Source organism: Neofelis nebulosa, chromosome 2 (assembly GCF_028018385.1).
Source record: "Neofelis nebulosa isolate mNeoNeb1 chromosome 2, mNeoNeb1.pri, whole genome shotgun sequence".
Taxonomy (NCBI): domain Eukaryota; kingdom Metazoa; phylum Chordata; class Mammalia; order Carnivora; family Felidae; genus Neofelis; species Neofelis nebulosa.
Window position 1 is genome coordinate 113,792,591 of NC_080783.1, and position 12,912 is coordinate 113,805,502.

Consider the following 12,912-nt stretch of genomic DNA (forward strand, 5'->3'; position numbering starts at 1 on the left):
ATAGAACAACTAAATGGAAAATCAGCAAGGATAGCAAAAAGCTCTACAATGCCATCAACCAGTAGAATCTGATAAAAATTTATAGAATACTTTTCCCAACAACAGCAGTTCTTTTCTAGAGTGTACAAAACATACATCAAGTTAGATCACATTCTGGCTATAGAACAAACCTCAGTACATTAAAAAAAAACTGAAATCATATAGAATATGTTGTCTGACCATAACAAAATCAAACCAGACATCAGTAATAGAAAGAACACAACAATCCAAAGACTTAGAAACAAATGAACACATGTCTAAATAATCCATGGTCAAAGAATAAGTTTCAAGGAAGATGTAAAAAAAATAACTAAATGAAAATGAAAATGCAACATATAGAAAATGGTGGGACACAGCTAAAGCCATGCTCAGAGGGAAATTTATAGCACTAAATGCACACATTAGGGAAAAAATAAGTCTCAATCTATAACCTAAATTCCATCTCAAGAACTTAGTTCAAGAAGAGCAAAATAAGTGTAAAACAGAAGGAAATAAATAATAATAATAATAAATATAAATATAAATAATATATATAAATATAATAAATATAATAATAATAATAATAAGTCTAAGATAGAAGGAAATAAATAATAAACAGCAGAAATCAATGAAGTGGAAAACAAAAACAATAGAGAAAAATCAATAAAGTGAAAGAGCTAGTCCTTTAAAAAGTCAGTAAAATTGACCAAGCTCTAGCCAGACTGACAAAGAAAAAAGAAGGTACAAATTACTGACATCAGAAATGAAACAGGAGACCCTGCCAGTATCAAAAGGATAAGAATACTACAAATAATTCTATATATATAAATTTGACAACTTAGATGAAATGGAACCATTCATCAAAAAACACAAACTACCATACAATCCAGCAATTGCACTTCTGGGCCTTTATCCCAGAGAAATTAAAACTTACCTTTATACAAAAACCTGTAATGCATGCCCATAGCAATTTTATTCATAATAGCTCAAATTCAAAATAGCTTAATATTCATAATAGATCAAAACTAGAAATGGCCCAGATGTCCTTCAACAAGTAAATAGTTACACAAACTGGTACATCCATCCAATGGAACAACAGCCATTGATATATACACAGCTTGGATGAATCTGCAGAGAATTATGCTAAGAGAAAAAAATCCAAACCTAAGTGTTACATACTGTATGAATCTATTTATATAATATTCTTTAATTTTTTAAGTTTTTATTTAAATTCCAGTTAATTAACATACAGTGTAATATTAGTTTCAGGTATACAATATAGTGAGTGATTCAACACTTCCTTACAACCCCTAGTGCTTATCATGAGTGCACTCCTTAATCCCCATCTCCTATTTAACACATCCCCCGCCCCCCCAACTCCCCTCTGGTAACCATCAGTTTGTCCTCTATAGTTAACAGTCTGTTTCTTGGTTTGCCCCCCCCTTTCTCTTTGTTGCTTTTGTTTCTTAAATTCCACATATGAATGAAATCATATGATATTTGTCTTTCTTTTACTGACTTATTTCACTTGACATAATACTCTCTAGCTCCATCCATGTTGTTACAAATGGCAACATATATAATATTCTTTTTTAAAAAATATGGAGCACTTCAGGAATTTATGTATCATTTTTGCACAGGCTAATCTCTGATCATTCCAATTTTAGTATACGTGCTGCCGAAGTGAGCACTATAATATTCTTGAAATGACAAAATTATAGAGATGGAGAACAGATTAGTAGCTGTCATTGGTTAAAGAGGGGGCATGGTATGGCTATAAAAAAAGCAACAGGAGAGATCCCTGTAGTAATGGAAGTACTACATGTCTTGATGGTATCAACGTCAACACCCTGGTTGTGATATTGTGCTTTAGTTTTACAAGATGCTGTCATCGGGGGAAATTGGGTGAAAAGTACATGGAAGCCCTCTGTATTATTTCTTATAACTTGTATGTGAATCCATAATAACTTTCCCCCTCCCCAAATTTAACTTAATTATTTAAAAAATCTTATCCCTACTCACTAGCTACTGTGAATCCTCAGGGTGCCCTTTAAGGAAGTCTGAGCAAATTTTGTCTCTATTTGCCATAAAAGAAAGAGAAGGCACACACAGAGGAAAATCACACTGAGGACTCATGCCTGAGTGTTGAGCCTAACCATGTCCTGGGTAGCCATGACCTGGGGTAGAAGACTAACTTTTAGCTCTATGCTGCATGCACAACAATTCCTCTTTCTCCCACCACTTGGGGAGAAAACAGGGGAACCCACTCTTGTACTGCCACCTTGTGGTTTGCTGAAAATAAAAACGAACAGAATGGAATTGATCATGGGGTGTCTGAGTGAGACTGAGATGCTGGTTTTACAGATGGGGAGATCCCTAAAAGGCTGGTAGCTTGCTGGGGTCAAGCAGTTAGTAAACTATTCATTAATTCATAAAGGGAAAAAAACAGGAACTAATTTATGCTGTTGGGCCAAAGGTGCCAGGAAGGCTAAAACAGAGAAACAAAAAGTTCAAAATTCTTCATTAATCTGGAAAGCCAATTTCAAAATAGCCTCCTGCTTTCATCTGTTAGGGAAAGAGCCCCACGTGATCTGTTACCACCAGGGGGCAGTAAGGAACTCAAAATAGTTGTCATTTCATTGCAAAGGGCCTTGATCAATGCAGGTTATCCAGGGAACCTGGGAGTTATTTCCTGGAAATCCAAGGCTGTGTATCACTGAACCAAATTGCACCCCCGGAGCACTCTTACCCACCTGCTGTCACACACACACTTCCCAGTGTTATTCTATATGGTTTTTGATCTCCTACCAGTTGGGATTCATTTCTTTGACCATGAAAGAGCTGGCATACTAGGGAGGACTATAACTGAATCAGACACATGTCCTAGTTAGTTCTGCCACGAATAGCTATGGTAATAGTGTCAATCTCTGAGTCTTCTTTTCTTCTTTCATAAAATTAGAGAAATGACAATAATATTTATTGAACCTATACCTTACACGAGTCTCATGACGGCCATATGAGGTAGGTACTATATCCTCATTTTACAGAAGATGAAAATGGGGCACAGAGAAATCAAGTAACTAGGTCGTGGTCACATACGCTAGGAAGTGGTGAGTCAGGATTTAAACCCAGGCAGTTTGGCTCCAAGCCTGTGTGTGCCCATCCCTCTGAAGATTAAGAAAGGCAATAAAAGAAAATTAGTGTCCACAGTTAGCCCTGTATTAGTTGTCAGACTTGGAGTTTTGCAGTCTTTGGAGCCTTTAAAAGCATGTTCTACAAGCTAACACTGAGTGTGTGGATGAGTGGCAATGGGTGAGTATATGGACATGGTACCAGCAACATTTGTTGCACAGCTGCAGGCCAGGAGGTGCTCCTGGGCAGCCTAACAGAGGTGGCCCCTGCTCTTTGAAGGTGGGCTACCATGAAGGCCTGACCCCATCCCATCAAATTGCATCATGGCCCTGTGAGGTACTGGTGCTCCCATTTTACACATATGGCACTGATATTCCAGCCCATTCTTCCTCCTCTACTCCTTTGTATCTTCTTGTAATCCATAATCCCAAAACAACAGGGAAATTCTTCCCTCTTGTAAAGAACTGGCAGAAAGACAGTCTTCTTTCTCAGTGACTTCTTTAGAAACCCCTTTAAGAACTTTGCAAACATTAGACAAAAGAGTTTTCCAGCAGTAAGACTGCAACTGTACCCAGTGGTCATGGGGAAGGGACACACAATTGGTATAATTCAGCTCAAAGTAGCTCAAAGAGGAAAGCTGGGAAATAGAAGGAGCCAAACTCTGGAGTAATTTCTGCTGACAAGAGGCTTGGGTGGGGGAACAAGAGGGGTTTTGCTTTAGGACAGAGGAGCTTGTGGGTACAGAGGTCAATAATGCCAGGTTTCCCAAGACAATCTCAATTTCAAAATTTCATCTGCTGTCAATCACACACTCCTAGTTTTAGTACAAAACTATTTTTAGTTTCTAGGGCAAGTTCTAGACTGCAGAAGTCTTTGAAAGCAAAGCTTACAAACTGGGGTGTGCCTGGTACAAGGCTGGCATTTCTCCACATACCCGCCCCAGTTTCTCCCTGAAGCCTAGGCTCTGCATTTTGATAATCAGCAAAGAAAGACCCATTAACCCTTACCAACAAGGTAAACAACTTGAAATAAGCTTGAAGTCATTTTTAGAAAACTAAGCCTATTCCCTCCAGAGAAAGAATAGCAGTTCCCTTCCCGCTAGGTGCACTGCCTAGCAGAGCAGAGCAGCCTTGCAAGGCACCATTGCTCAATTTTACAGATATGCAGTTTGTGCTCTGCCAGGTTAAGTACTCACCTAAGGTGAACAGCTGACAGGTGATGCACCAAGATCTGAAACCACATTTCACCAGTTGCTATGCCCAACATGTTTTGTGGATTGTGAAGGAAGAATTAACATCAAAGCCAGGGAGATAAGGTCTCTCCCTTTTTCTTGCTCCAGTGGTGGGAGAACTGTAAGGGAGTGAGTCAAGTTGTTTGATTTTTTTTTAAGTTTATTAGTTTTTGAGAGACAAAGAGAGACAGAGCATGAGTGGGGGGAGAGGGAAGAGAGAGAGGGAGACACAGAATTCAAAGCAGGTTCCAGGTTCTGAGCTGTCAGCACAGAGCCCGATGTGGGGCTTGAACTCACGGACTGCAAGATCATGATCTGAGTCGAAGTTGGATGCTTAACCAACTGAGTCATCCAGGTGGTCCCAACTTCTTTGATTTCTAACAAGAAGTTGGAGGGTCTTCCCAGGATCTGGGGGAGTAGACCTGAGTTTCCCAGATTGCTGGCATGAAGCATATCCTGAGGCAGGGTCCACAGGATTTGGAAAACAAATGATGAGATTGATAATTAGGTAATTATGGAAAATGCCTTAAGGTTAAATTGAGTTTTTTCTTACAGACTTCTCAAAGTATCTGCACATTAGTGGGGATTTCAAAGCTCTGAGTGTAGGAAGCTGAGGTTTAGAAAAGTCCCTTGTCCAAGGCCAGTGTAGAGCTCAGACAGCTGACCCACACCACAGCTCTCTCATCCGCAGGCTGGGTCCCTTGGGCCTCTTTATGAACCAAGGTCTTCTGTCAGTAAACTGAAGTGACTATTATATGGTAATGTCTTTGGAGTTGCTCTTCCTTTGACATTCCATGGCTGCAGACATGCTTCTAGGAAACCCCCACCCCTATCCTAATGCTTACTACAGTGTTACCTAGGACCTGGTACTTCCTCCTCGGAATCTCTGTTCCTTATTTACAAAGTAAGGCTGACAGCACTTGTCCTAGAAAGCTGACAATTAAATGACAACCTGCATTTTTAAAAATTTTTTAACATTTATTCATTTTTGAGAGACAGAGACGGAGAACAAGTGGGAGAGGAGCAGAAAGAGAGGGAGTCACCAAATCTGAAGCAGGCTCCAGGCTCCGAGCTGTCAGCACAGAGCCTGACATGGGGCTCAAACCCACGGACCACGAGATCATGACCTGAGCTGAAGTCGATCGCTTAAGACTCAGCTATCCAGGTGCCCCAAATGACAACCTGTATTTAGACACCTCGCACGTAAGTAGCACTCAAATAGTTCCCTCCCCCTCAGTTTCCATCTTGGAACTAACCCTGACTGCCATGACTTTGGGAGCTTGTTTAATTTTCTTTCGCTCACCTCAATACACGCAATTCTGAAAGGCTTACCTGGGAATGGATGCAGGAAAATAAGGACCATTCAAACATGAAGCAATGCTCTGTACTAGAGGAAGGAGCAAGGTCAGAGAGTCCCTTTTCTGCTTCCTCTCTAGGTCAGTGTCACAGCAGCTCATGGCCAAGAGATATATGCCCTCTGGCTGAATCAATCTCTGGGCCCACCCCTCTACACTTCGTGCCCACTTCTGCTTTTCCATCTTAACATGCCCATCCCTCCATCTGAAATATACCCCTTCTTGACTATCCAGTTCTACCAAAAGGCCTATCCTATTCCCAGGGGACATGTTAAGTCTCACCTCTTCCATTAGGCCTGTCCTTACACATTTTGCCAACATTCACCTGTCCCATCCTCTTATCTCCTCTTTCTTCCCAGGGCTGGGAAGGAACATGAACAAAGGAAAGGCAGCAACACATATAGAAGAAACAGTCTCAAAGGCCAGTGATCTCTCCTGCAGAAGTATTTCTCCACTGTGCCCTTGTAGTGGAATGACGGAAGAGGATGAATATTGTTCTCAGTGGCAGGAGACTTCTGCATTGCACCAAAACCTTGAGCCTCTTCAGTGAATGTGCCCAGAAAGGCAAATAATAGAGCTTTTCAGTTGTTGCCAGGGCAAGCCTGAGAGCAAAACAGGTCCTCTTAGCCATGACTAGTTCCAGTGAGAGGGACTCACTGAGCTCCTTCTATGTGTGCGTGCACCTAATGTCCAAGAAACAACCCAGTTCCCAGCCAGAGCCTCTGGCCCTCAAGGTTAACAAGCAAAACACAGAACCATTTCTACCCTTTTCCTGCAGGGTTTCACTTGATAAGAAGTGGCCATTCCTCCGGGGAGGAAGGGCTCTGTTTGAATGCAAATGCATCAACTTTCTGTTCCAACACAGAACATACTCTGCTGGTGCTCCCCCTGCCTCTCTGGCTTCCTCCCACACCCATATTTCTCCCTAACTGTGGAAGCCATTGTCCCTGCCCCCACTCCCTTAGGCAGCTTCTATGCTTTAATTCTAGACAGTCCTGGGGCATCTGGTCTACTGCGGCTTCAAGTGCTGTCTGTGTGCTCAGCACACCAAGCGGCTGTCACCACCTTCCTCTCCAGACCCACAGACCTAACTGCCTACCAGGTCTCATTGCTTATCTCATAGACACCTCAAAGTCAGGTTCCAAACAAACCATCTCTCTCTGCCCCTTCTGTACTCCCTACTCACCAATCAGCCATCTGATACCATCATCAGCCCATCTGATGAGTGCAGAAACCCTGAGTGAGCCCTTCTAGACCTTTTCTCTCATTCATCCCACATCCTAGCTGGCTCCAAGTCCTGTGGGTTATACCTCCTGAGTGCTCTAGATATATCCTCTTCTCTGTCCCATTGCCACTGATCCAGTTGTATGCTCTCATTACTGGCAGCTTCCAAAGTACTTCTCAGGTCTCCAGCCTTATTCTTCCCACTCTGTCGCCAGACCGGTCTTTTCTAAATCATGAATTAGACAGTTTATCACATCATCCTCTCCAACAAAACTCTGTGTAGGCTGAATAATAACACCCATGGCATTCATTTCCTAATATTCAGGACCTGTGAATGTCACCTTTTATGGCAAAAGGGACTTTGAAGATATGATTATATTCAGGATGTTGAGATGGGAAGACCACCTTGGATTATCCAGGTGGGCCCACTGTAATCATCATGGACCTTTTCAAGGGGATGAAGGAGGATCAGAGGAGGAGACCATATGATGCTGAAAGCATAGATGAAGTGATGCTTATGAAGGTAGAGCAGGCCATAGGCCAAGGAATCTAGGCAGTCACTAGAAGCTGAAAAAGGCAGGGAAATGGATTCTAGAATAAAAGTATCAGACACCAGAATAATGTGGCTCTAGGAAGAGAGATAGTAGGAGTTATTTTATTGAGTACCATGTGAATGGCCACCTCTTTGTGTATAAGGCTGGTTCTAGGTGGAATGAGGCCATACTGCTGTTGGTGGGTCCAAACCTCATCCAGATCCTACAGCAGGCCCAGTGTTTTTATTCAGCTCTAAAAAGGTTTCCCCGTTCAGGTCCCTGGACCTAACTTGGCAGGGATTTTAATCCACAAAGGAATGTGGCTGCCCAAAGAGCTAAGGTTATGTTAGGATGCATCAAAAACACAGCTAGTACCATATGCTCCTGGGCTAGTCAGGCCATAATAGACTAATCTCAGTTCTGAGGCCCATGCTTCAGTAAAAGACTGACAGATTTGATCACTGAATGGTGAATAAGATGGGAAAGAATCTCAAAACAATGCTAAATAAAGAATGATTAAGCAACTGAGTTTGTTTAACTCCAAGGGGGGAAAATGGCTTAAAAGGCAGGAAAAAGATAAAGATCTTTACCTTTATTAACTATCACATGGAAGAGAAATTAGACGTGTTCTGTGTGGATTAGAGGAAAGAAAGAACATCCACTAGTGACAGTACTACAGGTGCACATGAGGAGAAGAGATCTGGGACTGTGATTGTGGGCAGCTCATGTAATACTGAAGGGCCAGATTTTTTTCATCTGGAAAATAATGATAATGATGAGGAAGATAATGACATCACCTATCCCATATGGGAAGAATTACTTGAGATACTATTTCTGATGCTCAGCACACTCTTGCAATAATAACTGCATTATAAATGGTAAGGCAGTATTATCAGCAGGAGAAAGATTCTACTTAACACAAGGAAAGACTTTCCAGCAATTAGAGCTTCCCAACAGCATGTGAGTTGCCTCAGAAGGCACCTGCGAGGGTTGTACAAGGAAGGAGCACTTGGAAACAATTCTCTAAACCCCCACCATCTACCAAAAGCCAACCTATCTCTAAAGGCCCAGTGCAAACATTTTCCTCTTTTGAGATGCCTTTTTATGACTATGCTAACCTTCTCTGAATTCTTCAAAATCTTAAATTGTGGTGATAAATTTCCTAATCAAACTCTTGTTTAAAAACAAGCTCCTCCTGTGAGGACAAGGAACACAACTTCGGTATTTTACAGCACTGTTTGAGTTCCACATGTGACAGAGATGTTCAAGAAATGCTGGCCAGTTGACTGGTTCCACTCCCAGAACACAAAGCCATTTCATGTCTCTGCCATCAAATGGAAGGCATTTAATGCAGGTGCTGTCACTTATACCTCCCCACCTTTTAAAATATTTATTGAGGTATAATTTACATACCATACAAATTACCCATTTAAAGTAGACAATTGGATTTTTTAAAATAAACTCATCAAGTTCTACAACCATCACCACAGTCTACTTTGAGGATGTTTTCCCCCCAAAAGAAATCTTACTAGCATTCCCTATTACACATCCAAAAACATACCCTCAATCCCACCCTACCTTCTGTTTTTACAGACTTGCTAATTCTGGTTATTTCCTATAAGTGGGATTGTACATCATGTCATCTTTGTGACTGGCTCCTGTCACTAGCCATAATTATTTTGAGATTTGTCCATGTTGTATGTATCAATAATTCATTCATTTGTTGTGGGAAGTATTCCATTGTGTGGATATGCCACAGTTTATCCTCTTGACTGCTGATGGGCATTTGAGTTGTTCACAGGTTTTGACTATTGTAAATGAAGTTGCTTTGCATATTTGTGTACAAGTCTTTGCGTGGATGTTTGCTTTCATTTCTCTTAGATAAATGCATAGGAATGGAATTGCTGGAACATGGGGCAATTCTATGTTTAACATTTTGAAAAACTGCCAAACTGTTTTCCAAATTGGTTGCACCATTTTACTGTCCTACCAGGAATGTATTAGGGTTCCAACTTCTCCAGATCCTTACCAACACTTTTTTGTGTCTATATTTTTTATTAGAGCCATGCTAGTGGGTGTGAAATGGTATCTCTGCGATTTTGATCTGCATTTTTCTTTAAAAATATTTTTTTGCATGTATTTATTTTTGAGAGACAGAGAGAGACAATGTGAGCAGGGGAGGGGCAGAGAGAGAGGGAGACACAGAATCAGAAGCAGGCTCCAGCCTCCAAGCTGTCAGCACAGAGCCCGATGAGGGGCTCAAACTGACGAACCCATGAAATCATGATGGGAGCTGAAGTCGGACCCTTAACCGACTGAGCCACCCAGGTGCCCTTGATTTGCATTTTTCTAATGACTAATGATGCTGACCAAATGTAGATGTGTTTATTGGCCACTTATACAGCCTCTTTGGAGAAATATTTATTCAAATCTTTTCCCTAGTTTTATATTTGGGCTGTGTTTTTATTATTGAGTTCTAAGGCTTGTGTGTGTGTGTATATATATACACACATATTTATTTATTTTATATATTTTTTATTTTTACATATTTATTTATATATTTTATTTATTTTTATATTTATATAAGAATAATTTATATATTTTATTTATATATTTTAATATATATATATATCCTGGATATAAATCTCTTATCAGATATATGATTTACAAATATTTTCTCCTACTGTGTACTTTTTTTTTTTAATTTTTTTTTTAACGTTTATTTATTTTTGAGACAGAGAGAGACACAGCATGAACGGGGGAGGGGCAGAGAGAGAGGGAGACACAGAATCGGAAGCAAGCTCCAGGCTCCGAGCCATCAGCCCAGAGCCCGACGCGGGGCTCGAACTCGCGGACCGCGAGATCGTGACCTGAGCTGGTCGGACACTCAACCGACTGAGCCACCCAGGCGCCCCTCCCACTGTGTACTTTTAACTTTCTTGATCATATTTTTATGTTTGCAGCACAAAAGTTTTTCCCTGGAATAAGACGAAATTTGTATGTTTCTTTTGTCACTTCTGCTTTTGGTGTTTTATCTAAGACACTACTGCCCAGCCCAAGATACAAAGATTTACTCCTATGTTTTTCTTCTCTAACTTTATTCTTTTTCAAAATTATTTTTGCTATTTAGAGTTGCATGAGATTCTGTATGAATTTCAGAATGCGTTTTTATATTTCTGCAAAAAAATGTCATTGGGATTTTGATAGGGATTGCACTGAATGCGTAGATCATTTTGGGTAGTGTTGTCACTTATAATATTAAGTCTTCCAGTCCATGAACACAGAATGTATTTCCACTTATTTTTGTCTTGTTTAATTTCTGCCAGCAACATCTTACAGTTTTCAGTGTATAAACCTTTGGCCTCCTTGATTAAGTTTAGTCCTAAATAGTTTATTCTTTTTAATGCTATTATAAATGGAATTTTTAAATTTCCTTTTTGGATTCTTCATTCTTTCTTCTTTTCTAAATTAGGCACTTATAGCTATCACTTTCCTTTAAGCTGTAACTGCTCTAGCTGTATCCTGTAAATTCTGGTAACTCGTGATTTTGCCTCTATCCATCTTAAAGTATTTTCTAATTTTCCTTGTGATGTTTTTCTTGATCTATTGTTTATTTAAAAGTGTGTTGCTTAAAAAAATAAACGTATGTTATTTAATTTCTACATATTTAATGAATTTCTCAAATGTCCTTCAGTCATTGATTTCTTAATTCCATTTTAATTGAAGAACATACGTTGTATGATTTCAATCCTTTTACATTAAAAAATTTTTTTTAATATTTATTTTTGAGAGAGACAGAATGCAAAGGGAGGAGGGGCAGAGAGAGAGAGACACACGCACAGAATCTGAAGCAGGCTCTAGGCTCTGAGCTGTCAGCACAGAGCCCAACACAGGGCTCGAACTCACAACTGTGAGATCATGACCTGAGTTGAAGTCAGACACTTAACCAACTGAGCAACCCAGGCACCCCAATCCTTTTACATTTTTCATGCTGGTTTTATGCAACATGTGGTCTATTCTGGAAAATATTTCATATGCACTTGAGAAGAATGTGCATTCTACTTTTGTTTGGAGTAACACTCTATAGATGTCTATTATGTCTAAATACTTTACGGTGCTATTCAAGACCTCTGTATGCTTGTTAATCTTTTGCCTAGTTATTTTATCAATTAAAGTCTGATATTGAAGTCTCCAACTGTTATTATTAAATTGTTTATTTCTCCCTTTAATTCTGCCTATTTCTGCTTCCTGTACTTTGGGTCTTGGTTAGTAAGTACATATGTATTTGTGATTGTTATATTATCTGGATGAATCAAACTTTTTTTAAATTTATTAAAAAAATTTTTTAATATTTATTTATTTTTGACAGAGAGAGAGAGAGAGAGAGAGACAGAGCATGAGCAAAGAAGGGGCAGAGAGAGAGAGACACACACACAGGATCTGAAGCAGTCTCCAGGCTCTGAGCTGTCAGCACAGAGCCCGACACAGGGCTCAAACTCACAGACTGAGAGATCATGACCCGAGCCAAAGTCAAATGCTCAACTGACTGAGCCACCCAGGTGCCCCAGGATGGATCAACCTTTTTACCATTATAAAATGTCCCTCTTTATTTTTTATCCATTCTGACAATTTCTGCTTTAGATGATATCTGCCACTTTGTTTCTTATTTTCTTTATGTGTCATATTTTTTTGTGCCTCTGCCCCTCCTTCCTGGCATTTAGAATATTTTCTAGCATGACATTTTAATTCCTTTAGTGCTTTTTTTAAACCATATTTTCTTAGCTGTTTTCTTAAGTGCTTACAATACTCAGCTTACCAGGATCTGCTTCAGATTTATATGATTTTAATTTAGTGAGACATAAAAACTTTACTTCAATATAGCTCTATACTTCCTTTTTTGTGTTATTAATTTTTTTGTGTCTATAAATATTACTAACCCAACACATTGTTATAATTATTATTTTATACAATTTTATATTTTTTTAAAAGTTGAGAGAAATATATATTTAGAGTTAGTTATATTAACCTTATTATTTACCATTTCTGATTCTCTTCATTTCCTTTTATGGATTTGAATTATCATCTGGTAAGGTCCAATATGGCTTCATTCCCAATCAATCATCTTTTGTGCTCTACACAACCCACATCTGATGTCACTATTCTGGGTCTCCACTGCCCTCAGGAAATGTCCAGGCTAAGGCCCATCCTGGCCCTAGTCTGCTTCCAGAATGATCTCTTCCATGTCCCAGCATATACCCTGTGATTTTTCTGAGATTCTTACACTCACAATACACACCCTCTCTGATTATTTGCCTTTTTGCATGTTGTCCTTACCAGCCTCACCAGGCTCCTTCCAGCTTACTCTTCAGAGTCTCCTTCAGGTATACATTAGCCATGCAGCCTTAAGTTTCTCCAGGCA

At 39.8% G+C, this 12,912-nt stretch overlaps 1 protein-coding gene and 1 pseudogene across 5 annotated transcripts in view; both read right to left on the reverse strand.

Moving 5' to 3' along the window:
- ARHGEF4 (Rho guanine nucleotide exchange factor 4) overlaps positions 1–12,912 on the reverse strand; it is a 261,385-nt gene that overhangs the window by 232,986 nt on the left and 15,487 nt on the right. The window lies entirely within an intron of this gene.
- LOC131505859 (U6 spliceosomal RNA) lies at positions 1,614–1,709 on the reverse strand (annotated as a pseudogene).